Below are 25,858 nucleotides of genomic sequence, written 5' to 3'. Positions count from 1 at the left end.
TTCGTGAAAACACGAAAACCCCTTTTTCTCTGCAACGGCTGAACAGATCGAGGCCAGCTTTGCAGGCAAAATCGCATACCCATGACGAACAAAAAAGTCAGCGAGCATGACGTCATGCGTCACATGGTTTCAGAGTTATGACGTTTTTAAGCATGAACCTTTAAAACCGAGCTCCTCCCTCATTTTTGATCCAATCGAGGGGAAACTTCACAGATCTGTTCAGCACTAAAATGTCCTTTTGGAATTTGCGAAAGGGCACGTGGTTTGGCAGATATCGTTAATTAAACGAAAATATTCTTAAAAATGGATATCTCTTGTTTATTCTCGAGTTCTCCTCAAGCCGCACTGCGCATCCTCAGCCTCGTCTCGTGAACATCAACAGCGCGACACAGCGCGCGCTTTCCGGAGGGGCGGAGCCAAGCCGAGCAACATATATATATACATCGATCATTGATCGTGAACCAGAAAATATACTGAAACGCAAAAGAAACTTACCACCTTTGAAACCTTTAAATATCAACAATAACACTGCGTGTAGTAAATGTGTGAACTTATTTGTGGACAATAGTGTCCTCACTATCAGACAAAATGGTCACGGATGGTCACCTGAACCTTCAATGGTCACTTCATAGCACAGCTGTTGAACAGCCGTTTTGACTGTCAGTGATTAGCCAGGGGGTACGGGATGATTTTAATGAGCTGCACGTGATGTCTTGATATTGGCTTTAAAAAGGCCAGTGCAAAATGGGCATTTCAATCAACATGCCACGATTGTCAAGGGATCAACGGCAGCGTGCCCTGGGCATGCTGCAAGGCGGACTGAGCTACCGTGAGGTGGCACGTCGCCTTGGCTGTTCACACCAGACGATATCGGCCCTGGTGGACAGACACCCTCCACAACTCTGCAGATGACAGACCTCGATCAGGGAGGCCAAGAGTCACCACTGCAAGGCAGGACAGGCAGATGGTCCGAAGTCACCTGCGGGATCGATTCCGTCCAGCATCCCGCACTGCGGCAGAAACTCCGGGGCGTGCAAACCCACGGATCTCCAATGATACTGCACGAAGACGACTGCATGACTATGGTCTGACTGCCAGAAGACCATACAGAGGCCCTGTGATGACGGCTGCCCATCGCCGCAACCGACAGAGATGGTGCCAGCAGCATCAGCGGTGGACCTTGGCGCAGTGGAACGAGGTCGCTTTCAGCGATGCGTCAAGGTTCTGTGTGGACAGTCCTGATGGGCGTGAGCGTGTCTGGAGAAGAACTGGCGAGCGATATGCCGATTGTTGCGTGCGTCAAGCCAACAGGTGGGGTGGCCCAAGTGTGATGGTGTGGGCCGCCATATCAGGCCGGTACAGGACGCCACTGGTGGTTGTGGATGGGAATCTTAACGCCCAGCGGTATGTGGATAACATCCTGCGACCTCATCTGCTGCCATTCCTGCTAGACCACCCAGAACTGAGAACCTTTCAGCATGACAACGCTCGTCCCCATGCTGCTCGCTTTACCACTGCATTTCTCCAAGGCGAGAACATCAACACCATGCAGTGGCCTGCGCTCTCCCCTGACCTGAATCCCATAGAGCACCTGTGGGATGAGCTTGGGAGACGCGTAGTTGGCAGGGCCAGGACACGGGCAGAGCTGCTTCAGACATTGAGGACTGAGTGGGACAGAATCCAGCAGCAATCCATCCAAAGACTGGTAGGCAGTATACGCCGACGATGCACTGCCTGTATCCAAAACAATGGTGGCCACACACGCTATTGAAAAGGGACTGACATTGCACCCTGTGTTGTTCTGTACTGTAGAACAAACTGATGAGATGGTGTATCTTGGTCAAAAACTTGACATGTCATCAATAAAATGCCAATGTTTCAATTAGCAATTGTTGGTTTGTTTTATTTTGAACTGTTACAATTTTATTACATTTCAAACAAGTGGTAAGTTTCTTTTGCGTTTCAGTCTATAATACATTACACATGGTTTCAGAGTTATGACGTTTTTAAGCATGAACCTTTAAAACCGAGCCCCTCCCTCATTTTTGATCCAATCGAGGGAAGCTTCACAGATCTGTTGAGCATGTCAGTCTACTAAAATGTCATTTTGGAATTTGCGATAGGGCACGTGGTTTGGCAGATATCGTTAATTAAACGAAAATATTAAAAAAACAAAAAGGGATATATCTTGAATCGCCAGTACCTCAGACCGTGAGTTGGTAATAATTTATATAATTCACACAGTGCAATACGTGCAGGCCGCTCCACGGAGCGACCTTGCGGGCTTATCAACGAGGCGAGGCATGACACACACGTGTCTCAGCATACCTCAGATCAAGTTTGAAAACCAGCATCAACCGTGCATAAATTTGCATATTCGATCATTTTTGACAAAGTTATGGCACTTTGAACTTTGGTAGGGGACATGTATTGCAGCGCAATATTCAGACTTATTATTAGTCCCCTACCGGTGTACACCGGAGGGGACTATAGGTTTGCACGCCGTCCCTCCGTCCGTCAGTCCGTCAGTCCGTCAGTTCGTCAGTTCGTCAGTTTGTCAGTCCGTCAGTCCGTCACGCAAAGAACAGTTTTCCGGACTTTTTCTCTAAACGCTTAACGCTAATGATTTCAAACTTGGCACATCGTTTCCTCATGATAAGTTACAGCTCAAGTTCGAACTTCACGACGTTTCGATCATTTTTGAAAAAGTTATGGCACTTTGAACTTTGGGAATTCTGATAATTCTGATGATCCTTAACTCAGTGCCATTTTAAGTTTTAATTTCCTTTAAAAACCAATTTCTCTGCAATAATTGAACCGATTGAGATACAATTTTCACCATATGATGGACTCGGTCTGCAGAATATTTTAATGGTAATTATGACGTCACAGGTCACGTGGTTCGGCCGCCATATTGTTTTTTCGCAACGGCTGAACAGATCGAGGCCAAACTTTGCAGGCAGAATCGCATACCCATGACGAACAAAAAAGTCAGCGAGCATGACGTCATACGTCACATGGTTTCAGAGTTATGACGTTTTTAAGCATGAACCTTTAAAACCGAGCTCCTCCCTCATTTTTGATTCAATCGAGGGGAAACTTCACAGATCTGTTCAGCATGTCAGTCGACTAAAATGTCATTTTGGAATTTGCGATAGGGCACGTGGTTTCGCAGATATCGTTAATTAAACGAAAATATTTTAAAAATGGATATCTCTTGTTTATTCTAGAGTCTTCCTCAAGCCGCACCGCGCGCCCTCAACCTCGTCTCGCGGACGTCAAAAGTGCGACAGCGCACGCTTTCGGGAGGGGCGGAGCCAAGCCGAGCAACATATATGTATATGCACATCGATCATTGATCGTGAACCGGAAAATATAATAAATTACTGATAATTAGCGACTCGAAAGGTTCTTTATCAACATTTTATTTTGTCGTGCTTCTGCTGACCTGTCTGCAAGGTGTATAAATCGAAGTCCCGAGTGCGAATCACGAGTGAGCCCGTCCTGAGGTAATTAGCGATTGGGAACGATTCAGAACCTGTGGGTAAATAACCCTTTGTAATTTCCCCAACAGTTTTCCGGACGACAGACTGCCGGTAGGGGACATGTATTGCAGCGCAATACTCAGAATGCTTGTTAGTCCCCTACCGGTGTACACCGGAGGGGACTATAGGTTTGCACTCCGTCCCTCTGTCCGTCAGTCCATCAGTCCGTCACGCAAAGAACAGTTTTCCGGACTTTTTTTCTAAACGCTTAACGCTAAAGATTTCAAACTTGGCACATGGTTTCCTCATGATAAGTTACAGGTCAAGTTCGAACTTCACGACGTTTCGATCATTTTTGACAAAGTTATGCACTTTGAACTTTGGGAATTATGATAATTCTGATGATCCTCAACTCAGTGCCATTTTAAGTTTTAATTTCCTTTAAAAAAAGATTCTCTGCAATAATTTGACCGATTGAGATCAAATTTTCACCATAGGAGGGACTCGGTCTGTAGAATATTTTAATTGTAATTATGACGTCACAGGTCACGTGGTTCGGTCGCCATATTGTTTTTCGTGAAAACACAAAAACCCCTTTTTCTCTGCAACGGCTGAACAGATCGAGGCCAAACTTTGCAGGCAAGATCGCATACCCATGACGAACACAAAAGTCAACGAGCATGATGTCATGCATCACATGGTTTCAGAGTTATGACGTTTTTAAGCATGAACCTTTAAAACCGAGCTCCTCCCTCATTTTTGATCCAATCGAGGGGAAACTTCACAGATCTGTTCAGCATATCAGTCTACTAAAATGTCCTTTTAGAATTTGCGATAGGGCACGTGGTTTGGCAGATATCGTTAATTAAACGAAAATATTTTTTAAAATGGATATCTCTTGTTTATTCTGGAGTTCTCCTCAAGCCGCACCGCACCGCGCGCCCTCAGCCTCGTCTCGCGAACGTCAACAGCGCGACACAGTGCGCGCTTTCGGGAGGGGCGGAGCCAAGCTGAACAACATTTATATGCACATCGATCATTGATCGTGAACCGGAAAATATAATAAATTACTGATATTTAGCGACTCGAAAGGTTCTTTATCAACATCTTATTTTGTCGTGCTTCTGCTGACCTGTCTGCAAGGTGTATAAATCGAAGTCCCGAGTGCGAATCACAGGTGAGCCCATCCTATTGTAATTAGCGATTGGGAACGATTCGGAACCTGTGGATAAATAACCCTTGGTGATTTCCCCAACAGTTTTCCGAACAACAGACTGCCGATAGGGGACATGCATTGCAGCGCAATACTCAGAATGCTTGTTATTTCTGTTTCGTACCTCTCGTGGAACTCTATACTTGCTGAGCACAGCACCTGAAGTGCAGTCAATGATGCAAACGGCATCTCCACCACACGCCGCCACATTGCTGCTTCTTTCTGCACACACAGTACGCACCATGTTAATAACACCATTTATTTTGATTTTCGGTACACGAGTCTGAAATTATTTTTTTGTTTCATTCCTGGTTTTTCCTGCCCCATGCTGTGCATCCCACTTTTTTTTTCCTTTTTTTTTTTTTTTGTATACTGAATCGAGGCTCGTGAAAGAGCTAACATTTACTTCACAAACAAATCAACCAGACAAACAAAATATATATAAAGAGGGAGCGGAAGACATGATGGGGAGAGAAGGGGAAGCACACAAACACAACATTTGAGAGCAGGGAGATGAGTGGAAGGGAGAGGGCTTGGGAAGAGGAGGCGTGGGAAGGGGGGGCGGGGGAGGGAGAAGGATAAAACACAAGGACACCAAGGACTTCCAGGACAGAAGTTGGTATTTTAAAAACTGGAATTGGGGTGAAATTAGCGGGGGTAGAAAAGATCAAGGTTTTGTATGGGGGAAGATAAGAGATGGTGGTGAACAGCTGTTTTAAAGACCTGGAGGGTGGAGTGGGATTGAAGAAAGTGAGGGAGTTTGTTCCAGAGGCGGGAGAAAAGAGGAATGAAGGAGTGAAGGTGAGCAGATAGTCTTGATTTTGGCAGTTTAACCATAAGAGGGTTGCAGGCAGATCTTGTGCGACCTGTAGGAATATTTGCGGGACAGAGCCCAGAGAGAGCTGGGGGGGCAAGGCCAGAGAGGAGTCGGTAGAAGACGGAAAGACCACCAACCTGCCTGCGGTGAGTGAGTGAGAGGCCCTTGGAGTTAGCTTCATCGCGGGAGATTCCAATGATTCTGAATGCTTTGGTTTCAACAGCGTGAAGACGAGCTAGGTGTGAGGCAGGAGCACCAGCCCAGAGGGGAGAGCAGTATTCCATTGAGCTGCGGATGAAAGCCTTGTATGTGGTGAGGAGCTCAGGTGTACCAAGGGAGGACTTTGCACGACGGAGGATGCCCAGTCGGCGACGGACTTATTCACCCCATGTGTCCTCCCCTGCATCTCATTTTACCCCATGTAGGCCGTAGGCCAAAATCTGTAGCTTCCCATCCCGTGGCAAGTTTTTGTTGGCAACCTGATATTAATAAGGTATACCGAGCTGCTAGTACTACCTTCTGTCAGTAAGGTATGCCAGAGCTGCTAGTACTACCTGCTGTCAGTAGTGTATGCCTAGCTGATAGAACTATCTGCTGTCAGTAAGGTGTGCTGATCTGCTAGTACTACCTGCTGTCAGTAAGATATGCCGAGCTGCTTGTACTACCTGTTGTCAGTAAGGTATGCTAAGCTGCGAGTACTATCTGCTGTCAGTAAGATATGCCAGAGCTGCTAGTACTACCTGCTGTCAATAAGGTATGCAGAGATGCTAGTACTACCTGCTGTCAGTAGTGTATGCCTAGCTGATAGAACTATCTGCTGTCAGTAAGGTGTGCTGATCTGCTAGTACTACCTGCTGACAGTAAGGTATGCTGAGCTGCTAGTACTACGTGCTGACAGTAAGGTATGCTGAGCTGCTTGTACTACCTGCTGTCAGTAAAGTATGCAGAGCTGCTTGTACTACCTGCTGACAGTAAGGTATGCTGAGCTGCTTGTACTACCTGCTGTCAGTAAGGTATGCAGAGCTGCTAGTACTATCTGCTGTCAGTAATGTATGCCTAGCTGATAGAACTATCTGCTGTCAGTAAGCTAGGCTGATCTGCTAGTACTACCTGCTGTCAGTAAGGTATGCCTAGGCCCTAGGCTTTACAATCATAAAATAATTAAATAATTAATCAATTGGCTAATAGAATACCTAAACCACCACCATTTCATCTGAATCTGTAACTTTTTAAAAATTAATGAATTAAGTGATTAATCGAATAATTAAATAATTAATTGATTAATTGATGAATCAATAAATCAAAATAGCCTTTACAGCCAATTACTTGGTCATTGTCATGTCCAAATATCAGCTTCCTAGCTCAAAAGGTGCATGAGATATTGCCCAGATGAGAAAGGAAATAAATAAGTACTTAATTAATCGATAATAATTAAATAACTAATCAATTAATAGATTAATCCAAAAACAAAAAAATTGTGTTTTCGCCAAAGCACTTGCTCACTATTGTGCAGAAATTTCAGCTAACTAGCTCAAAGGATGGCTGAGATATCGCCCAGAAAACGAACAAACAAACAAGAAAGAAAACAAACAAGAAAGAAACAGGAGTGAAAACTGAGTCCTCCCTTTCAGCGTGCGTCATTGCCGAGCCCCCTTCGGTGCCCGGCAATGATGTCATGCAGCGCCTGGGGATGGCATAGGAAAGGAACGGTATACAACAAGTACAGATACATTCAAAGTACACCGCCCCATGCCAAATAAATAAATATGCTGCAGCGTGGCAGGCGCCCCGGCAATACCGCAGTGCAGCTCATAGAGACTGTATTTGGAGGGAGAAGTGGACAATAATTCATTGATTAATTGCATAATTAAAATCAACAAGTAATGATCATACTGTGGAGCTATGCTCTCACGATAAAGCCGGACAAAATGGACGACACCAGGAACGAAGCTTCACTGAGCTATTTATTCTAGCTCAACTCGAAAGAACTTAAAAGCACTGAATAGCCCGTTAACACGGGCGGCAATTTATATCAAATGTTCACCACACAAAAGCCATGCCTCTCAGGCGGGGCGTGGTATGCAAATAAGTCAGCCACGCCTCTCAACGGGGCATGGTATGCAAATCGAGAGTCCGCCCGGGCAAGGCAAATCCGGACACGTCCGGGCAAGTAACCGCCCGCCGGTTACGTCATCGGCCGGTGCAAGGTGATTGTGTCATGCTTCCGGTAACCGCTACATGCGCCCCCCCAGAATTAACTTGCACCGGGAGAGTCAGTTTGAGGGGGGTCTTGATGACCCGGCCGAAATGACCCCTGGCGATTCGTGTGGGGGTGGTAGGTGGCGTGGCGGTGGATGGTCGGGCGGGGGGCTTGGTTGACGGGGTCAGCCCCGTCGTGGAGGAAGGGCCAACTGTGGAGGTTGGTCGAGGTCCAAATGGGCCGGCTTGAGGCGGTCCACGGAGATGCGGTCCAGTTTGCCGCCGATGTCAATGATGAACGACTTGTCGTCCCTCTTCAGGACTCGGAAAGGTCCAACGTACGGCGGCCGGAGCGGTCCCTGGTGTGCGTCATTCCGGATAAAAACGTACTCCGCAGTGCGAAGTGCTGGGGGGACGTGGGGTTGGGGGCAGCCGTGGTGGGACGTGGGCACGGGGGCAAATCTCCTGGCGGCCTCCTGGAGGACCAAGCGTTGGCGAGCCGCGGACCAGGGGCCGGTGGCGTCAGGGATGAACTCGCCCGGCACGCGCAGTGGCTGGCTGTAGACCAGCTCGGCAGTGGAAGCCTGGAGGTCCTCTTTAGGGCCCGTTCGGAGGCCCAATAGGACCCACGGGAGCCTGTCGGCCCAACCGTCATCCTGGAGGCTGGCCCTGAGAGCGGCCTTCATCGAGCGGTGGAACCACTCACACAAGCCGTTGGCTTGGGGGTGGTAGGCCGTGGTGCGGTGTAGCTTGACCCCCAAGGCCTGGGCGACCGCGCCTCAAAGCCCGGAGGTGAATTGCGGGCCTCTGTCGGAGGAGATGTCCGAGGGGGCGCCGAAACGGGCAATCCAGGTGCCAATGAAGGCCTGCGCCACGTCGGTGGATGTTGTTGATGCCAGCGGGACGGCCTCCGGCCACCTGGTGGTCCTGTCCACCATCGTGAGGAGGTGGGTGAAGCCCCGCGAGGAGGGAAGGGGTCCCATCAGGTCCACATTGACGTGGTTGAAGTGCCGCATGGGCACATCGAATGGCGCCAACGGGGCCTGGGTGTGCCGGTGGACCTTCGCGCGCTGGCAGGCGACACAGGCGTTGGCCCAGTCGCGGACGTCCTTACGGAGCCCGTGCCAGACGAACTTTGCTGCCACGAGCTTCTGCGACGCTTTCCGGCCCGGGTGGGAAAGGCCGTGGAGGGCGTCAAAAATGTGCCACTGCCACCCGGTGGGCACGATGGGGCAAGGTTGGCCCAGGGAAACGTCGCACAGGAGAACTGTGCCTGTGTCCTCGAAGGGGACGTCGGCCAACCGCAGGCCTGTGTCCGCTGTCCGGAGGGCTTGCACCATGGGGTCGGCGGTCTGGTCGGCCGCCATGAGGGCGAAGTCCACACCGGGGTGGACAGCGTTCGTGCCGGACCGGGAGAGGCAATCGGCCACAGCGTTGTCCTTGCCCGCGACGTGCCGGATGTCCATCGTAAATTCGGACACGGCGGAGAGGTGGCGCTGCTGGTGGGCCGAACACGGCTCTGCAACCTTGGCCATGGCGAAGACCAGGGGTTTGTGGTCCACAAACGCCATGAACAGGCGGCCCTCTAAAAGATGGCGGAAGTGGCGAACGGCCAGGTAAAGGCCGAGGAGCTCGCGGTAGAAAGCGCTATACTTGCGCTCATTAGGGCGAAGCTGCCGGCTGAAGAAGGCCAGCGGTTGCCAAGCCCCGTTCACCCACTGTTCATGCATGGCGCCCACCGCGTAGTCGGAAGCGTCCGTGGTGAGGGCGATGGGTGCGTCGAGCGCAGGGTGCGCCAGCATGGTCGCGTTGGCGAGGGCAAGCTTAGCGCCCGTGAACGCCTCGTCCATCTCTTTGGTCTAGGCGACGTCGTGCTTGGCCGGCTTGCCCCGGAGGGCTTCGTACCAGGGGGCGCATGAGTTTGGCGGCGCGAGGCACGAACCGGTGGTAGAAATTAACCATCCCCAAAAATTCCTGTAGGGTCTTGATGGAGCGGGGGCGCGGGAAACTTGTGACTGCCTCCACCTTGGTGGGCAGCAGCACGGCCCCGTGCTTCGTGATGCGGTGCCCCAGGAAGTCGACGGCCGTTACGCCAAACTGGCATTTCGCCGGGTTGATGATGAGGCCGTGCTGGCCGAGGCACTCAAAAAGCATACGCAGGTGGATGAGGTGCTCCGCCCGGGAAGTGCTGGCGATGAGAATGTCGTCCAAGTAGACGAAAAGGAAGGTGAGGTCGCGCAGCACGCTGTGCATCAGCCGCTGGAAGGCCTGGGCCACGTTCTTCAGGCCGAACGGCATGTGAAGGAACTCGAAGAGGCCAAAAGGTGTAATTACCGCCGTCTTCGGCACGTCGGCCGGCCGGACGGGTACCTGGTGGTAGCCCCGAATGAGGTCCGCCTTGGAAAAGTTCACCCGCCCCGCCAAACGGGCGGAAAAGTCCTGTATGTGTGGTATCGGGTACCGGACGGGGGTGGTGGTGTCGTTGAGGCGGCGGTAATCGCCGCATGGTCGCCATCCGCCACCCGGTTTGGGCACGATGTGCAGGGGCGAGGCCCACGCGCTATTCGAGCGCCGCACAATGCCCAATCGCTCCAGCGCGTCGAATTCCGCCTTCGCCACGGCGAGTTTGGTCGGGTCGAGGCGACGAGCCCTGGTGTAGACCGGTGGACCTGTGGTCGGGATGTGGTGTTCGACGCCGTGTTTGACGGCGACGGCCGAAAACGTCGGCTGCGTGAGGGCGGGAAACTCGGCGAGTAGGCGGGTGAAATCGTCCGCGGCTGGGAGAGCGCAGGCTAGCTTGGTTGGTGCGGAGCTGCTCAATGAGCAAGCGAGCGAGCTGAAGGTCTCCACGTTGATGAGCCGACGCCGTTTGACGTCCACCAAAAGCCCATGCGCGCACAGAAAATCTGCACCCAGCAAGGCCATGGGCACGTTCGCCGTGATGAAGTCCCACCTGAAGCGCTGGCCCCTGAAGCAGAATGCGACGCTGCGCAAACCGAAGGTGCGGATGGAGGAGCCGTTTGTGGCGACCATGGCGGGGCCGCAAAGCGCGGCCTGTTTGTCCTGCACCGAGGCGGGTATCATGCTCAGCTGAGCGCCGGTGTCGCACAAAAAACGCCACCCAGACGCTGTGTCCGTGATAAACAGAAGGCTGCCTGAATGGCCGACGCTCATGGCAGGCAGCGAGCGCCGGCCTGGTCGTTTCCCGACCTGCCAAAAGTGCACGGTGGGCGGCACATTCTGGCCTTCTGCCCGAACCTGGCGTGGTAGTAGCACATGGTCCGCTCTGGTGGAGACTCCGGCGGTCGCGTTGGGTTCGGTCGACGGGGCGTCGCGGCGGCCGCTGCCGCCAGTGGTGCTGACTCGGCCGGTGGTGGCGCCGGTCGTGGCACGGGCATTGCCTCGGTCGGCCCAGGGTTCCAGGCGGCCGCTCCGACGTGTCACCTGGCCGAGAAAAATTTATCGGCCTCCTTGGCCAGGGCGCGAGGGTCCGTGATGGGCGAGTTAGCCAAAGCTAACCGTACCTGCCCGGGTAGCTGCCGGAGGAACAGCTCACGGAAGAGGAAATCCGGGCTGTGGTCGTCGAGTAGAGCCAGCCTGTGGTCCATGTGCTCGGATGGACGGGCCTCATCCAGGTCCGGGAGGTCGAGCAGCTGTCGCGCGCGTTCGGTCTCCGTGAGTCCAAATGCACCGAGGAGTAGGCCTTTGTCGGCGTTCGGCGGGTTCTGTAGGAAGCTCAGGACCCGGGCAGCAGTGGAGGCATTGAGCGCGGAGACCACATGGTGGTAGCGCGTCGTGTCCTTCGTGATGTTCCGCAGGGCGAAGAGAGAATCTGCCTGGGCGAACCAGATGGCTGTGTGTGATTCCCAGAAGCCAGGGAGCTTCAAAGCTACAGATGACTCCATCGCCGTGTTCTCAAAAAGGGGTCACCAATTGTGGAGCTATGCTCTCACGATAAAGCCGGACAAAATGGACGACACCAGGAACGAAGTTTCAATGAGCTATTTATTCTAGCTCAACTCGAAAGAACTCAAAAGCACTGAATAACCCGTTAACACGGGCGGCAATTTATATCAAAAGTTCACCACACAAAAGCCACGCCTCTCAGGCAGGGCGTGGTATGCAAATAAGTCAGCCACGCCTCTCAACGGGGCATGGTATGCAAATCGAGAGTCCGCCCGGGCAAGGCAAGTCCGGACACGTCCGGGCGAGTCCGGGCAAGTAACCGCCCGCTGGTTACGTCATCGGCCGGTGCAAGGTGATTGTGTCATGCTTCCGGTAACCGCTACAATACAATATTTTCTTAATCAATTGGCTAATAGCATACCTGAACCACCAGTGCTTCATCCAAAGCTGGAACATTTTGAAAATTAATGAAATGTCATTAATCAAAAAAAAAAACCATTAATTAATTAATCAATAAATAATTAATCGATTGATTGATTAATCAATACATCAAAAATACCCTTTACAGTCAAATCACTTGGTCATTGTCATGTCCAAATATCAGCTTTCTAGCTCAAAAGGTGCCTGAGATATTGCCCATATGAGAAAGAAAATAAATAAATGATTAATAATGAAAATAAATAAATAATAATCATGAAATAATTAATCAATTGGCTAATAGAATAGCTAAACCACCTCCGTTTCATCCAAATCTGTCAATTAAAAAAATCAATTAATTAAGTCATCAATCAAATAGTTAAATCAAATTAATCGATTAATTGATTAATCAATACATCAAAAATAGCTTTTGCAGCTATATCACTTGGTCACTGTCCTGTCGAAATATCAGCTTCCTAACTCAAAAGGTGCCTGAGATAATGCTTCCCAGAAGAGAAAAGAAATAAATAAGTACTTAATTAATCGATAATAATTAAGGAACTCATCAATGAATTGATTAATCAAAAAAAAAATACCATTTTTGAAAAAGTACTTGCTCACAATTGTGCCCAAATTTCAGCTTCCTAGCTCAAAGGGTCGCTGAGATATTGCCCAGATGAGAAAGAAAATAAATAAATAATAATCATAAAATAATTAAATAATTAATCAATAGGCTAATAGAATACCTAAACCACCACCGTTTCATCCAAATTTGTAACTTAAAAAAATTAATTAACTAAACCATTACTCGTATAATTAAATAATTAATTGATTCATCAATAAATAATTAATCGATGAATTGATTCATCAATAATAATAATAATAATTCATTTATTTTGTATAGCGCTTTTCCAGAAGCCCAAAGGCGCTTGAAGGCAATAAATCCAAAGTATCCCTTATAGCCAAATCACTTGGTCACTGTCATGTCCAAATATCAGCTTCCTAACTCCAAAGGTGCCTGAGATATTGCCCAGATGAGAAAGGAAATAAATAAGTACTTAATTAATCGATAACAATTAAATAATTAATCAAAAGGCAAATAGAATACCTATAGCACCACCATTTCATCCGAAACTGTAACTTTAAAAATAATAATTAATTAAGTCATCACTCGAATCATTAAATAATTAATTGCCAAATTGCCAAATATAAAAATACAGTTTTTGACAAAGCACTTACTCACTATTGCAACGAACTTTCAGCTTCCTAGCTCAAAGGATGGCTGAGATATCGCCAGGACATACAAACAAGAAAACAAACAAACAAGAAAATAAACAAGAAAAAAAACAAGAAAGCAAACAACCAGAGTGAAAACTGAGTACTCCCTTTCAGCGTGCATCATTGCTGGGCCCCCTTCAGTGCCCGGCAATGACGTCATGCACCGCCAGGAGATGGCGTAGGAAAGGAGCAGTGTACAATAATTTGTTTCATGATATGTTGAACATCAGATACTCATTTAGTGGACGTATCCTCCATGTCCCAGGTTCACTGACGAAACTAAATTAACGAGATCAGAGAAGCTTTTATCATAAGCTGTATCGGCTTTTCAGCATCACTACCTGATCATGTGTGGATACTCTCTCCGAATGACGATGAGTGTCCATCACTACCTGATCATGTGTGGATACTCCCTCCGAATGATGATGAGTGTCCATCACTACCTGATCATGTGTGGATACTCTCTACGAATGACGATGAGTGTCCATCACTACCTGATCATGTGTGGATACTCCCTCCAAATGACGATGAGTGTCCATCACAACCTGATCATGTATCGATACTCCCTCCGAATGATGATGTGTCCATCACTACCTGATCATGTATCGATACTCCCTCCGAATGATGATGAGTGTCCATCACTACCTGATCATGTGTGGATACTCTCTCCGAATGACGATGAGTGTCCATCATTACCTGATGATGTATGGATACTCTCTCCGAATGACGATGAGTGTCCATCACTACCTGATCATGTATCGATGCTCTCTCCGAATGACGATGAATGTCCATCACAACCTGATCATGTATCGATACTCTCTCCGAATGACGATGAGTGTCCATCACAACCTGATCATGTATCGATACTCTCTCCGAATGACGATGAGTGTCCATCACTACCTGATGATGTATGGATACTCTCTCCGAATGACGATGAGTGTCCATCACAACCTGATCATGTATCGATACTCTCTCCGAATGACGATGAGTGTCCATCACAACCTGATCATGTATCGATACTCTCTCCGAATGACGATGAGTGTCCATCACAACCTGATCATGTATCGATACTCTCTCCGAATGACGATGAGTGTCCATCACTACCTGATGATGTATGGATACTCTCTCCGAATGACGATGAGTGTCCATCACTACCTGAACATGTATTGATACTCTCTCCGAATAACGATGAGTGTCCATCACTACCTGAACATGTAGTGATACTCTCTCCGAATGACGATGAGTGTCCATCACTACCTGATCATGTATCAATACTTCCTCCGAATGATGATGAGTGTCCATCACTACCTGATCATGTGTGGATACTCCCTCCGAATGATGATGAATGTCCATCACTACCTGATCATGTATCGATGCTCTCTCCGAATGACGATGAGTTTGTTTGTTTTTTTGTTTGTTTTTTTTTGTATACAAGATCGAGACTCGTGAAAGAGCGAACATTAATCACACAAAAGACAAACCGACACATAAAACATATAACATCGGGAGCGGTAGACAAGATGGGGAGAGAGGGGGAAGGACACAAACACAACATTTGAGAGCAGGGACCGAGAGACATGGAGACATCGAGAGATCTGAGAGAGGGCTAGGGCTTTGGGGGGGGGGGCATGGGAAGAGGGCGGTGGGAGAGGTATAAAACATATGGACACTGCCAGGACTTCCAGGAAAGAAGTTGGAATTTCAAACAAGGTGGATCTGGGGTGAATTAGCGGGGGTAGAAAAGATCAAGGTTTTGGATGGGGAACAGTTTTGGATGGTGGTGAACAGCTGTTTTAAAGACCTGGAGGGAGGAGTGGGATTGAAGGGAGTGAGGGAGTTTGTTCCAGAGGCGGGAGAAAAGAGGAATGAAAGAGTGAAGGTGAGCAGAGAGCCGAGATTTCGGCAGTTTAACCATCAGAGGGTTGCTGGCAGATCTTGTGCGACCTGTAGGAATATTTGGGGCACAGAGCACAGAGAGAGCTGGGGGTGCAAGGCCGGAGAGGAGTCGGTAGAAGACAGAAAGACCACCTACCTGCCTGCGGTGAGTGAGTGAAAGGCCCTCAGAGATAGCTTCATCGCAGGAGATTCCAATAATTCTGAAAGCTTTGGTTTCAACAGCGTGAAGCCGAGCTAGGTGTGAGGCAGGAGCACCGGCCCATAGGGGAGAACAGTATTCCATTGAGCTGCGGATGAAAGCCTTGTATGTGGTGAGGAGCTCAGGTGTGCCGAGGAAGGACTTCGCACGACGGAGGATGCCCAGTCGGCGACTGGCTTTGGAGGTCAGCTTGGAAATGTGGTTTTCCCAAGAAAGATCATGGCAGATAGTGAGACCCAAAAGCTTGAGCGACAGAACTTCTTGGAGAGGATTGTTGAGAAAGTAGATGGGAGGGTTGTCCAGTCGATCTTTTCGGAGAGACATAGTAAGAGTGTGAGATTTGTCAGGATTGAAAGACATGTTCCACTTGTTTGACCAGTCTGTGATTTTGTCCAAGTCTTCAGAGAGTGAGGAGGCTGCAGACTGCCGATCTGAGGGAAGAGGCATGGAGCGGCAGAGAGTGGAGTCATCAGCAAAGAGATAGAGAGGATTTTCAAGAGAGTCAGAGAGATCATTGATGAAGACCAGAAAAAGCACGGGGCCCAGAACACTGCCTTGGGGAACTCCAGCCTGAACAGGCAGAGGAGATGAGAGAAACCCATTCAGGGCCACACGTTGACGACGACAAGAGAGGAAGTCCGCCAGCCATGCGTGGAGATTTCCATGGATACCAAAGGAGGAGTGTTTGGTGAGCAGAGCGGGGTGCCAGACCGTGTCGAAGGCACGTGATATGTCGAGGGAGACAGCTCTAATTTCCTGTTTGGCATTGAGGACCTCCATCCATTGTTGAGACAGCAGAAGCAGCATGTCCAGAGTAGAGTGACCTGGTCTGAAACCAAATTGATGATCAGAGATAAAGCCATTGGAGAAGAGGAAAGATTTCATATCCAAAGCAATGATGGATTCCATGACTTTGCTGATAATTGGGAGAAGGCTGATTGGTCTGTAGTTGCTAGGATCTGTTTTTGCACCTTTTTTGTGCAAAGCGGTGATGTTGGCTGATTTCCAAGCAGATTTTTTTTTTTTTTTTTTTTTTTTTTTTTTTTGTATACAAGATCGAGGCTCGTGAAAGAGCGAAACCTTGGCAGTGGCAGTTGACCTTGAGCAAAAGAGAGGGTGAAGAGAACAGAGAGAGGGTGAGATAGAGCGGCAGAGCAGGATTTTAGGACCCGTGGGCTGATGCCGTCGGGTCCAGTTGCAGAATCAGAGTCGAGGGTTGACAGAAACTTTTCCACCTTGTCAGGAGGAAAGGACACTGAGTCCAGGAGCAGCAGGGTACGACTGGGTATGGTGGGTACAGAGAGGGATGGGTTTGGGACACAAGATTTAGAGGCAAACACAGAGTTGAGGCATTCAGCTTTTTCACGTGCGGAGTCAGCTGTGTAGCCGTTTGAGGTAAGGGAGGGGATGGAGGGGGAACAAACACCAGAAACGGATTTGACCAGACGCCACCAGGATTTGGAAGAGGGAAACAGATAAGAGAGTTCTGTCCTGAGAACGGAGAGATATTGTTTCCTGGCTCTCCTGAGGGTGGACACACACTTGTTTCGGGCTTTGTGAAAGGAAATGAGATTTCCTTCCGTTGGATTTGCTTTACAGGAGACGAAGGCAAGTTGTTTCTGGGCAACAGCCTCACCACAAGATTCCGTGTACCATGGACGGGAGGAAGGGTATGGCAACTGAAGACGAGATGGGATAAATCTGTGCATGAGAGAGAGCAATTTACTTTGGAAGAATGCCCAGGATGAGTTGATGTCAGAGGTGGTAGAGATGGGAGACCAGTCCAGATGATTGATGGCTGCTTGAAGACCGTGCCAGTTGGCCTGAGTGAAATGCCAGACTCGTCGACGCTGAGCAGGCTCCCTGAGGATGGTCAGAGAGATGTCCACTTTAACAAGGACATGATCAGATGATCCGATTGGAGCAGAAGAAGAGCAGCAGACATTTTCAGGGAAGTTAGTCATAACCAAGTCCAGAAGAGAAGATGTTCCGTTGACTGAGATCCGGGTTGGGAAATTGACAGATTGTGTCAGTCCCAGTGAGTCGCAGAAGTCCTTTGCTGAGGAGCCATGGCTGGTGAGAGAGGTACCCACACCCAGCCAACTGGCATGATGACAGTTGAAATCACCACATATGAGGAAGAGAGAGTTGGGATGAGTAGATAGAAGTTGGTCCATATTATCAGACAGCGAGATGTAGATGGAGTCATCACTGTTTGGTGGACGGTACAACACACATATGAACAAGAGGTGGGAGCGAAGGGGAAGCCGTAGCCAGAGGTATTCCTGGGGGTGAGGTGGAGAGAGTGCAGTGCAGGGCGAGTGAGGAAGAGAGTTTTTGATAAAGATAGCAACCCCACCTCCAGGACGAGGCTCAGGTCTATCATACCGGAGGAGGGAGTAGCCCGGGAGAGATACTAAGGAATCAGAGACATCATAAAGGAGGAAAGTTTCTGTTAAGCAGATCACGTCTGGTTTGACAGAAGCAACCTGTATGGAGAGATCAGTTAAGTTTGAACGAAGGCCCCGGATGTTTGAGGTCCATACCGTTAATGAAGAGGAAGGGGGAGCATCAGATACAGAACAGGGGGAAGGAGGGGTAGGGTAAGATGTGGAAGAGGTGGAAGAGGTAGGGAGAGCTGTTGAAGGTGTGTCAGAGATTTCAGAATAGCTCGGAGAAAGGGAAGGATGGGGCAGACAAAAGGTTTGATGGTGATTGGGTGAGGCACAATGAGGTGTTATTTGAGGAGGGGGAAGAGCGAGGCAGAAGGTTGGGGGAGATGGAGGTGAGAGTTGGAAGGGGGAAGAAGCGGGGAGGACGCTTTGAGGAGGGGGAGTGAGAGGGGGGTAATTGAGAAGCAATGAGGGTGGGGAGATTTGAAGGGGAGGGGTGAGGGGGGAGTTTGGGAGGGAAGGGACAAGGGGAGGGATTTGAAAGGGATGGGATATGGGGGAGATTTGGAGGGGAGGGGTGAGGGAGGAGTCCAGGAGGGGAAGGGCGAGGGGGCGTCTTGGCGGGGAGGGGTGAGGGGTAGTTTAGGAGGGAGGGGGCAAGGGGGGAGATTTTAAAGGGATGGGTGATGGGGAAGATTTGGAGGGGAGGGGTGATGGGGAAGATTTGGAGGGGAGGGGTTATGGGGAAGATTTGGAGGGGAGGGGTGAGATTGGATTTTAGAAAGTGTACGATTTATGGGAAACGAACATTTATTGCAAAATGCGTTTCTTGTGACCTTCGAGTTAAAAATACGTTTAAGGACGCTGGATGGAGGATGGAGTGCAGGAGAGTTTAGGGAATGTAGAAAAAAGGCACTATAGGAGATGGATATTTTTTTTGGGATGAATTGATTTGGTGAGCAAGTCGAAAGCAGCCTTTTAAAGAAGAAGAAGAAAAAGGTGTTATAATATATGACGGAATACATAACTTGAGGGGAAAGTGTAAACATTGAAGGTTAATAACAGTGAAAACTATCTGGGGAAATGGGGGAGAAACACGTGGTCGAAGAACGAACGAACGAATGAGAATGAATAAACGAATGAGAACAGAGAAGGAAATGTTTTTTTTTTTGTTTTTTTTTGAGTTGAGATTTACACAAGGAAGTAGGCTATGGGTGAAAAGACTGGGAATACAGAGAACGAAAGTTATTGGATCACTAACGACGGACCGCTGAGAGAAAAACAAAGCCTCAAGGTTGTACAGTGTACACTGTACAAGGCCTCAAGACACGACACGAATTAACACGATTTTCAATACAGGTATGAAAGATTTGCACCGAAAAATCTTCGTCGGGACACAATATACGTACAACACCATAAATAAATACAGTTTTAACGAAAATACAAATGGGAACAATCACTTAACTTCGATTTCAAATCGTTCGCGACGCGGCAAACAGACGATCAATTTATGAAAGAGAAACACCGAGAAACAACCAAAGTTGCACACAATAACTTCACACACCGAAAGATAAATACAGTTTCGACAAAATACAATTGTGAACAGACTTAACTTCGAAAAACGTGGAGACCGTGTGGAGCTTCGAAAATCCCTGCCACCGTCTCCGAGGATATCACATAAACATGATCAATCACAACCTGATCATGTATGGATACTCTCTATCACAACCTGATCATGTATGAATGAGTGTCCATCACAACCTGATCATGTATGGATACTCTCTCCGAATGATGATGAGTGTCCATCACTACCTGATCATGTGTGGATACTCTCTCCGAATGACGATGAGTGTCCATCACTACCTGATGATGTATGGATACTCTCTCCGAATGACGATGAGCGTCCATCACTACCTGATGATGTATGGATACTCTCTCCGAATGACGATGAGTGTCCATCACTACCTGAACATGTATTGATCCTCTCTCCGAATGACGATGAGTGTCCATCACTACCTGATCATGAATCGATACTCTCTCCGAATGACGATGAGTGTCCATCACTACCTGATCATGTATCAATACTCCCTCCGAATGATGATGAGTGTCCATCACTACCTGATCATGTATGGATACTCTCCCCGAATGATGCTGAGTGTCATCACTACCTGATCATGTATCGACACTCTCCCCGAATGATGATGAGTGTCCATCACTACCTGATCATGTATCAATACTCCCTCCGAATGATGATGAGTGTCCATCACTACCTGATCATGTCTGGATACTCTCCCCGAATGATGCTGAGTGTCATCACGACCTGATCATGTATCGACACTCTCCCCGAATGATGCTGAGTGTCATCATTACCTGATCATGTATCGACACTCTCTCCGAATGATGATGAGTGTCCATCACGACCTGATCATGTATGGATACTCTCTCCGAATGACGATGAGTGTCCATCACTACCTGATCATGAATCGATACTCTCTCCGAATGACGATGAGTGTCCCTCACTACCTGATCATGTATCGATACTCTCTCAGAATGACGATGAGTGTCCATCACGACCTGATCATGTATGGATACTCTCTCCGAATGACGATGAGTGTCGATCACCACCTGATCATGTATCGATACTCTCTCCGAATGACGATGTGTGTCCATCACTACCTGATCATGTATTGATATAATCTCTCCGAATGACGATGAGTGTCCATCACTACCTGATCATGTATTGATACTCTCTCCGAATGATGATGAGTGTCCATCACTACCTGATCATGTATTGATTAATCTCTCCGAATGACGATGAGTGTCGATCACCACCTGATCATGTATCGATACTCTCTCCGAATGACGATGAGTGTCGATCACTACCTGATCATGTATCGATACTCTCTCCGAATGACGATGAGTGTCGATCACTACCTGATCATGTATCGATACTCTCTCCGAATTATGATGAGTGTCATCACTACCTGATTGAATTATTGAATCTTGAGTGAATTATTGGCAATATGGACAAGTCCATTCATCGGAAACATGACAACAAGAGGTGAAGGAAAAACTTGTTACATTACATATGGCTGATTCGTACACCTTCTTACACGAAATATGGCTCATTCGTACATCCTCTTACATTACATATGGCTGATTCGTACATTCTCTTATATTAATATATGGCTCATTTGTACATTCTCTTATATTAAATACGGCTGAGTCATACATCCTCTTATATTAAATATGGCTTATTCGTACATCCTCTTATATTAAATATGGCTGATTCGTACATTCTCTTATATTAAATGTGGCTGATTCGTACATCCTCTCACATTAAATATGGCTTATTCGTACATCCTCTTATATTAAATATGGCTTATTCGTACATCCTCTTATATTAAATGTGGCTGATTCGTACATCCTCTCACATTAAATATGGCTTATTCGTCCATCCTCTTATATTAAATATGGCTGATTCGTACATTCTCTTATATTAAATGTGGCTGATTCGTACATCCTCTTATATTAAATATGGCTGATTCGTACATCCTCTCATATTAAATATGGCTGATTCGTACATTCTCTTATATTAAATATGGCTGAGTCATACATCCTCTTACATTAAATATGGCTGAGTCAAACATCCTCTTATATTAAATATGGCTGATTCGAACATTCTCTTATATTACATATGGCTGATTCGTACATCCTCTTATATTAAATATGGCTGATTGGTACATCCTCTCATATTAAATATGGCTGATTCGTACATCCTCTCATATTAAATATGGCTGATTCGTACATCCTCTTATATTAAATATGGCTGATTCGTACATCCTCTCATATTAAATATGGCTGATTCGTACATTCTCTTATATTAAATATGGCTGAGTCATACATCCTCTTACATTAAATATGGCTGAGTCAAACATCCTCTTATATTAAATATGGCTGATTCGAACATTCTCTTATATTAAATATGGCTGAGTCATACATCCTCTTTCATTAAATATGGCTGATTGGTACATCCTCTTATATTAAACTAGCCGATTGCACCCGGCGTTGCCCGGGTTCTTTTTGAATGAATTTACTACTATAATTCAGCTTTTACTCGCGGCCGTAGAAGATTGACTATTATAATTCAGCTCAGCTTTTAATTGCGAAATGGGCCCAGCCCGGCCGAAGCTGCCTCGACCGGCCTCGCCACCTAGCCTGTAACCTTCCCGGGGCCCATCCCGACATTTTTTGTTTCAGAGGTTTCCTCCTATCTTTCACCGTTCAGGAGATTAGCGCGTGCAGACAAATAAGCAAACAAACAAACAAACACTTTCTTTTATATACAGTCATGTGAAAAAGTAAGTACACCCCATGTAAAGTTTTGACTTTTTCAACATATTTCAACATACAGCTATTTGATCTTCATTTCAACAATATTGAGAGGTAAAGGTGATATAATATAACAAATATCATGAAACATTTACATTTTGTAGTCCATTGTATAATTTAAATAAACATAAATGCTAATTTCGCTTGTGGAAAAAGGAAGTACACCCTTACATTTATCACTACTTTAAATACCTAAAATTAGAATCAGGTGCACCAGCTCAGGTGCAAATGATTAGAACATCGTTAGAGAGGATCTTGGAGGAACCTGTCTTATTTAAACCTCAGACATTTCGTTTGGTTTGCTCTTTGTTGTTGAAGTGTGCGGTGTCACCATGCCTAGATCAAAAGAGCTCTCTGAGGCCTTCAGAAAGAAGGTTATAGATGCCTACGCGTCTGGGGGGGATTTAAAAAGATCTCCAAACAATTTGAAATCAATCATTCGACTGTCCGGAAGATCATCTACAAGTGGAGAAGATTCCAAACAACTGCCAACTTGTTCAGGCCAGGCCACCCCAGCAAGTTCAGCCCGAGAGCAGACCGCAAGATGCTGAAAGAAGTCTCTAATGAATGAATGAATGTCATCACGGGACCTACAGGTAGCTCTTGCCACTGTTGATGTCAAAGTGCACGAGTCTACCATTAGAAAGAGGCTGCACAAATTTGATCAACATGGGAGGTGTGCCAGGAGGAAACCTTTGCTGTCCAGAAAGAACATCAGGGCAAGACTAAAGTTTGCCAATGAACACCGAGGCAAAGACCAGCACTTCTGGAACAATGTGCTCTGGACAGATGAGTCAAAGGTAGAGTTATTTGGCCACAGTACCAGAAGACATGTTTGGCGAAAATCAAAGACAGCATTTGACCACAAGAACCTGATACCAACTGTAAAGCATGGTGGTGGAAATATTATGGTTTGGGGCAGCTTTGCTGCATCAGGGCCTGGGCAGCTCACCATCATAGAATCCACTATGAATTCTTCATTGTACCAGAGGGCGCTTGAGGATAATGTGAGGCCATCTGTCGGAAAGTTGAAGCTCAACCGAAGGTGGACCTTGCAACATGACAATGACCTTAAACATACCAGTAAATCCACCAAGGAATGGCTGCTAAGAAAGAAATGGAGGGTTCTAGAATGGCCAAGTCAAAGCCCGGATCTAAATCCCATCGAGATGTTGTGTGGGGATTTGAAACGAGCTGTGCATGCAAGAAACCCCTCAAACATCGCACAGCTGAAAAAATTCTGCATGGAGGAGTGGGCAAAAATTTCTCCCAGTCGATGTCAGAGACTGGTATACAGTTATAAGAAACGCCTACTTGAGGTTGTTTCTGCCAAAGGGGGCAATACCACCTATTAGAGCCAAGGGTGTACTTACTTTTTCCACATGCGAAATTTACATTTATGTTTATTTAAATTATACAATGGACTACAAAATGTAATTGTTTCATTATATTTGTTATATTATATCACCTTTATCTATCAACATTGTTGAAATGAAGATCAATTAGCTGTATGTTGAAATATGTTGAAAAAGTCAAAACTTTACAAGGGGTGTACTTCCTTTTTCACGTGACTGTATATACAGACTTGGCATTTAATATGGAATATTTTTTTGTGGGGGTGAACTTACTTTTCAAGATGTCTTAGAACCAAAAGTTCATTGCAATTATGTTGAAATTATTCTAGATTTTGTTAATGTGACCTTTAAAAGAAACAAAAACCACATTTGACATTTCGAAACAAATAAATTGATCCTTCAAAGTGATGTAAACTGATATCGAACTCAATTCATGGACAGTACTGTGTTAAACTTCTGTACGTTTTCCAGAAGTATCTCTTTATTTTGCACATTAGCCAAAAAAATTTTTAACAAAAACAAAAGTTAAATTACAACTGGGATTACGGACAGTAAAATTACAGTTCAGTACGTCGTGCAACCCCCACGAGCATTCAGGAGAGCACGTACACGTCGAGGCATGCTGTTCACGAGATTTGCCAAGGTTTGGACAGGAATCGCTTGCCATGCAGTTACAACAGCCTGCTGCAATTCACGCACAGAGGTCGGCTGCTGGTCCAAGTGGTCGATTTGCACGTTAATTCTGCCCACAAGTTCTCTATCGGATTCATATCCGGGGACATGGCAGGCCACTGCATATGCTCGACACCACGGTCAGCAAGAAAGTGTTGGATCATGCGAGCATGATGAGGCCGTGCATTGTCATCTTGGAAGACAAAGTTTCCTCGAAAGGCTGCACGAACAAATGGAAGCAATGTTTCTTCCAGAATGGCCCTGTACTTGAACTGGTTCAGGTTTCCATTCAGAACATCCAGGTCAGTTTTGCGCCCTGCATGAAAAGCAGCCCAAACGGTCACCCACCACCTCCAGCCTGGACGCTTGGCACTATACAATCTTTGTTGTAGGCTTCATGCACTTGTCTGCGCACTCGGACGTGGCCATCTTGACGATAGACCAGAAATCTAGACTCGTCACTGAAGATCACGTGATTCCAGTGTCCTGGCTGCCATTGATGGTGCTCTCTGGCCCACTGCAATCGGCGCTGGTGGTGTTGTCTGGTCAGGCGTGGCTTTCTCAGGGGACGCCTGGCACGATAGCCTGCTTGAACCAGTCATTGGTCGACTAGCCTTCTGGATACAGGCACATTTGTCAGTTGCTGCCACTCAGCCCTAAGCCGATTAGTTGACTTGGTACGGCCATTGCGGACTAACCGATGCAGCTGGCGATCATCCCTCCTTGTGGTTCTGCGGGGACGTCCTGGCCTCGGTATTGGAGTAGGGACACCCCTCTGAGCATTTCGTTTCAGGATCTTTGACACCTGACCTTGAGTGATGCCATACTGCCGAGCAATAGCACGCTGTTTCATGCCGGAATTTCGTAAAGCCACCACTCCATGACAAACCACATTGTCGAGTTGACGGACCATCTCCAGAGGAAGCAGCAATAACTTTTGCAGACATGCAGCAGTTGTTTTCCACTAATACAGAACGCAACAACCCTTGTATACCCGACTGTGAAGCCAATCATCAAATGCACCTGTCCGTACATTTTGCCACGCCACCTGTGATATAATCCTGTTGTTGACTTCTTGCTGCGACAGACAATCAGTGACATGGTTCTTTTAACAAATAAATCACGAAAGTGTAAAAGAAACTCACCAGATTGATATACTGAGTTAGGAAAGTAAACCCAAGTCAAGAAAAAAAAATATTCCATATTAAATGCCAAGTCTGTAGATAATAATAGAGAATAATAAATAATAATAATAATAATAAACTAAAAATAATAAGATAAGATAGAAGAAGATAGAAGAAGAAGAAGATATGGCTGATTCGTACATCCTCTTACATTAAATATGGCTGAATAGTGTGTGGGATTGTGTACGTGTAACAGGCCCACTAGCACAAATGTGTGTGGGATTGTGTGCGCATGACAGGCCCACTAGTAGAAATGTGTGTGAGATTGTGTACGCGTGACAGGCCCACGAGCAGAAATGTGTGTGGGATTGTGTACGCGTGACAGGCCCACTAGCAGAAATGTGTGTGAGATTGTGTGTGTGCGTGATAGGCACACTAGCACAAATGTGTGTGGGATTGTGTACACGTGACAGGCCCACCAGCAAAAATGTGTGTGAGATTGTGTACGCGTG

At 47.1% G+C, this 25,858-nt stretch overlaps 1 protein-coding gene across 1 annotated transcript in view; it reads right to left on the bottom strand.

Annotated features, from left to right (window-relative positions):
* The window catches only part of LRWD1 (leucine rich repeats and WD repeat domain containing 1), a 79,505-nt gene that overhangs the window by 37,572 nt on the left and 16,075 nt on the right, over positions 1-25,858 (bottom strand). The window contains exon 3 of the mRNA XM_078779540.1: positions 4,823-4,920. The gene's annotated coding sequence lies outside the window, so the exon portion shown is untranslated. The remainder of the gene's footprint in view (positions 1-4,822; positions 4,921-25,858) is intronic.

This window comes from Myxine glutinosa, chromosome 6, assembly GCF_964187855.1.
Source record: "Myxine glutinosa chromosome 6, kmMyxGlut1.1, whole genome shotgun sequence".
NCBI lineage: Eukaryota > Metazoa > Chordata > Myxini > Myxiniformes > Myxinidae > Myxine > Myxine glutinosa.
Note: the sequence above shows the minus strand (reverse complement) of the source record. Positions and strands in the feature narration are given on the sequence as shown.